The 5,393-nt window shown below is 41.9% G+C and overlaps 1 pseudogene; it reads right to left on the bottom strand.

Moving 5' to 3' along the window:
* Nucleotides 1–3,002: 3,002 nt before the first annotated feature.
* On the bottom strand, nt 3,003–3,759 carry LOC142452367 (MKI67 FHA domain-interacting nucleolar phosphoprotein pseudogene; annotated as a pseudogene).
* Nucleotides 3,760–5,393: the final 1,634 nt, after the last annotated feature.

Raw genomic sequence — 5,393 nt, 5'->3', positions numbered from 1 at the left:
GGTAGTGCAGCTCATGATTTCATGGCACCTAACACATCATAGAAGTGCACACACACATATACATATATAATTATATATATACATAAAATATATTTTAATACTTGTATTGGGGGCTCTTACATCTCTTATCACAATCCATACATTCATCCAGTGTGTTGAGCACAATTGCACATACACCACCATCATCATTTTCAAAGCATTCTCTTTCCACTTGAGCCCCTGATATCAGCTCCCCATTTCTTCCCCCTCCTTCCCCCGCTCTCCATACCTCACAAATCCTTGAAAAGTTATAGATTATTTTTTTCATATCTTACATTGTCCTCTATAAATAAAAAGAAAGAACTAACTCAGGCAGTAGTGCCCTGGTACAATCACCAGGGAGAAAGAGAGTAGGAGGCTAGTCTCAGGAAGCCATTTATCTCAGTTGCCCTCCAATCAACCTGTGATCTGATTAAACTCCACCATGATCGAACTCCACCCACACATTCCTACAGGAGCCTACTTGGCACACTAAATGTATCACACCAGTCTACAGGATCCTGAAACCTGAAGATGTAGATGGTACCTGGCTATCACTGCTGACCAGTCTGAAAGAAATCACAATTGGAGTTTCAATACAGAGGTAGAAAAATATGAAACAAAATTAAAAATAATTAAAACACCTGACTGGAGGAACTCCTGAGACTATGACCCTAGTCAGGTCTAGAACTCACGTCACCCCCATGACTAAATTTCCTACCAAACACTGCTTGATCTGATGGAAGAGATAATAGTACCAGGGAGATAGGCACTCCTTGGAACAATTAATCGTGCAGGACTAGGGATGGGTTTGGGGTAAAGGGGTAGGGTGGCATCTGCTCTGGGATAAAGGTCACTGGGTGGGGTGGAAAGGAAGAACTGATGGAGGCAGTGGGTGGTGGGGTGGGGATTGGTATGAAGACTTCAATTATAATCTGTGGATTGCAGTAAATATTGAGAAGTGAAATGTGTGTAGATTATTGGATGGAAATCACAATAGAAAAAATAACTAAAATTTAACATTAGTAACACAAAAAAAGAAACTCATGTAGGGTTAAAAATCAAAGATGCCACCGGAGGACTAAGGTGGTTTTGTCTCAAGCCAGGGTGTTTTTAATTGTTTCATATCATTTTAAATTGTGACCATAAATAAGGAAGACCAGAGAAGATGTTGGTGAAGAACACTGAATAATTCACAGACTGTCGGAAGAATGTTTTTGCAGAAGTATAACCAAGGAACTCATTAGAATTGAGAACGACAAGATTTTGTCTCACTTACTTTGAACATGTTATCAAGATGGGCGAGTCCTTGGAGAAGGATATATAGAGGTCAGCAAAAGGGAGGAAGACCCTTCGACAGATGGATTAAGGGTGGTAAATATATGAGTGATGAATGCAATTGGCTCCAAAATAAGTTCAAACATAACAATGATAATGAGGATGTAACAGGACACATCATAGTTTTATTCTATTGTGCATAGGATTACTCTAAGTCTGAAACGATTTGATGGCACCTAACATCCTATCATAGAAGTATAGAAGTGTACATATGTTCAACGAAGCTAAATAAAAACACCAAAAACCCTACTGTCACCAAGTTGATACCAGGTCATAAACCATACTCTGATATCCAGTAGATTCTGACTCATGGAGATCCAAATTGGACAAGGAACAAATGTTGCTTTGTGTTTCCAAGGCTGGAAACCTTTACAGGAGCACAAACCCTCATCCATCTCCTGAGCAGTGCCTGGCACCTTCCAACTGTGGCTTTGTGGGGAGTAACCCAAAGGGTAACCCAGTGGGCCACCAACAGTTATCCTGGGCAGGGTTTTAGAAGCTGTAAATCTTTATGGGGACAGATAGCCTCATATTTCTTCTGCAGAGAAGGTAGTAGGTTTGAACTGTCAAACTTGTGGTTAGTGTTCCACCCTTACCTGAGAGCTCCTTATGGGAGCTATGGGGAACAGCTATTTTGAACCAATGACACTCATCACATATGATATTTTCATCTTCAATCTAATGAGTCTTCAGAGTACCATATATACCTGACTTTATATATGTAGTTTCCCTGTCACTCCTTTGTTGATTTGCATACTATTGTGGCTGTGATACTGATAGTTACTGTTACCAGTAGGTTCGCTCTGGGCATACAGGTTTCAGGAGAACTTCCAGACTTAGACTACTGAAAAAGGTCTGCTGATTGACTTCTGAAAATTATCCAAAAAAGCCATCTGAATCACAACAGAACCTTGTCCAGCATGCTTGCTTTAGGAAATGAATTGGTACAATCACCATAACAATGCATGCAACATTTGCGCTATCATGAAGAAGACACAGTGAAAAGCAATCTCTTGTTCTTGTACATATAAAGTCGCTATGAACCTGATAACACAAACTTGCTTGCTGAAAGTGAGGAAGACTTGAAGCACTTGTTGATGAAGGACAAGGATTTCAACCTTCAGTATGGATTACAATTCCATTTAAAGAAGACCAAAATCCTCACTACTAGACCAATAAGTAACAGCATGATAAATGGAGAAAAGATTGAAGTTGTCAAGAATTTTATTTTGCTTGGATCGATAATCAATACTCATGCAAGCAATAGTCAAGAGATCAAAAGATGAGTTGCAATCGGTAAATCTGCTGCACAAAGCTTCCTTAGATTCTTGAAAAGCAAGGATGTTACTTTGAGGACTAAGGTGTGCCTGACCCATGCCATGGTATTTTCTTTTCTTTTAAAAAAAATAACAATAGGAAGTTTATTTGATGGTCACTATTTACTTATCAATTTTAGACAACTATGAAATATGAAAACAAAACAAAATTATCAGGCCAAAAGGCAGCATGAGTAGGCCACTGCCAGCACCCTTCCCTGTCCTTCAAAAACTGGGCCAATGGCTGCATACCATTGCATCTAGACCTAATAAAAAAACAGCCCATTTTGCAAAAGATATATAATGCATTTAGAGTCCTTGTTTGTTTTTTCATTTCCTTTTCCCCCCCGAATTTGCAGGTGGTGGTTGATTCTCTTGTATTTCTTCTTTGACATCAATTGTAGGCTGTTTGAGAGTGACTTCATTTCTTCATCATCATTTAATTCAGCCACTTCAGACTTTCGTCTTTCCAAATATGATGGAGAACAAACTGGGATGGAGCCCTGGCTATTCATAGTGTTCTAAGGATCACTGTTTGAAACATTTTGGTTTTCATTTTTGGTAGAACCTATAGAGGAAAACTATAAACTATCCCTTTGTTTTTATTTGTTTTTAAATCGCTTCTCCATCTGCAGCTTTTCCAGAAGTCTTCGTTTCTTATTACACCCTCTCACTGCTGGAGGGGATGGATTTGAAAATGGAATACTCCAGTCTCTGAAAAGTTCCTCATGGGCTTTTTCAAGTGGCATAAAGTCATACTTCAACAGGCTTTCACCAAAAAGGTCATTGTTGATTGTTTCAACAACTATCTTGGCAACATCATTTGACTCAAACTCCGCAGAGGCAGAGCCTTTGCTATTTCCAGCCTTTTTTATTTTTCTTGAAGCAGCACCAAACTGCGAGAAATAAGTCGTGAGCTGGGGTTCAAAAAGGCCTTGAAGTATGTGACCCACATACGCGAATCCAGGTGTGAGTTTCTCTTGCTGGGCTGAGCTCAGGTGAACCTGAGCCACCTGCTTCTGAAACTTGGCCTGCTCCTGTGCGTTTAGGGACGCAGAGGCTTAGCAGGGTCATCGAAAGTTGCCATGTCACTGGCGTCCTAGCTGAAGTGCTCCAGCACCATGCTATTTTCACCTCATATGCATGTGAAACCTGGGCATTGGATAAGGCAGACGAAGAGGACTTGATGAATTTGAATTGTGCTGGAGAAGAAGAGTACCAGGGACTGCTCAAAGAACAAACCAATCTGTCTTGGAAGCAGGAAGGCCAGAGTGCCCCTGAGAGGCCAGGATGACCAGACTTGATCTCTGTCCTTGGAGCATGTTGTCAGGAGAGATCAGTCCCTAGAGAAGGACGTCATATTTGGTAAAGTAGAAGTGCAGCAAAGGAGAGGAAGACCCTCCAGGAGACGGATTGACACGTGGCTACAACAAAGGAGTCAAGCATGGGAACAATTGTGAGAGTCACTCTGGAGCAGGCAGGATTTCGTGCTCTTGTCTATATGGTCACTATGGGTCAGAACCGACTCAATGGTACCTAAAAACAACATGAATCCAAGCTAACTTGATATCATCTCTATCTATCTATCATCTATCTATGCCTATCATCTATCTATTGGTCAATTTGCCCACTGATGGATCTATTAATTTTTCAGCTCCACATGCCAATTCACCTACATAAAGTCCTCACTACTACCATAGCACTCATGCAAGGTACCGACTTGAGTGTTGTTGGGGATTCATTGATGTATATGCATCCTCTAGAATAGGGCATTATAATCAGAATAACCAAAGCTGAAGGATGGACGAAAGCCCAGAAAGGCTAAGTACCACCGGGCTATCACCATGGGAAGCCAAGCACCTGCCAAGCTGATCATCAGATCCTCAGGCCAAGGGCTAGCGTGGAAAGGAAGGGTAACACGGGGGCAAACAGAGATGGGGTGAGGGTGAAGCAGCTAGAAGTTTAGGAAGCCTCCTGTGACGTGTGAACTCTACTGTCACTTGCATTTCTTTCCTGTGTGGCTCAGATTACTTCCAGTTGATTGGCAGTGGAATGTGAAAGCCCGTGGAATGTTAAGGCCAGTAATGCAAAGCCCCTTCCCTGATTGGGCGGTTCTCAACATTGTTTCCTAGCCGAAGCCCTGTTCAACTCCACCAATTCAAAGTGCTTTCTTCTCTGAGCTTCTCTTAGGTCCTGGTACACATATTCTGCGGTGGTATGTACACATCTTTTCTTGAGGCTAAGAGCATGCTTCTACTGCTAGCAAATACTGAAAACACCACTTCCTGAGAGAAGCCTGACGACTGCAAATCCTTATGGGAGCAGATAGCCTCATCTTCTTTCCGATGAGTGGCCGGTGGATTTGAACCCCTGGCAATGTGATAAGCAGTCAAACACCTACCCAGAAGTGCCACCAGAGTATATCACCCACCTAATCAAATCCTCACCTGGAAATTGTTTATTTGATCTCTTCCTCCACTCCACCACCACCCCAGACCCCACCCCTTACCCCACCGCCACCACTGCAGCCTGGTACCCTAAAGTTCATTCAAACTGTGTCTTATCCATAACTTTATCCTTGGAGACTGTCACAAGGCAGTTACCTAATTATATTACTGGGTGGATGAATGAATAAGAACCTCAATGTAACTGATGTTCCTAACAGAGAACTTCCTTGTTTTTACCCTACGGAGAAAATTCACGCACACTGTGTATGCTTGG

This window comes from Tenrec ecaudatus, chromosome 7 (assembly GCF_050624435.1).
Source record: "Tenrec ecaudatus isolate mTenEca1 chromosome 7, mTenEca1.hap1, whole genome shotgun sequence".
Classification (NCBI taxonomy): domain Eukaryota; kingdom Metazoa; phylum Chordata; class Mammalia; order Afrosoricida; family Tenrecidae; genus Tenrec; species Tenrec ecaudatus.
Note: the sequence above shows the minus strand (reverse complement) of the source record. Positions and strands in the feature narration are given on the sequence as shown.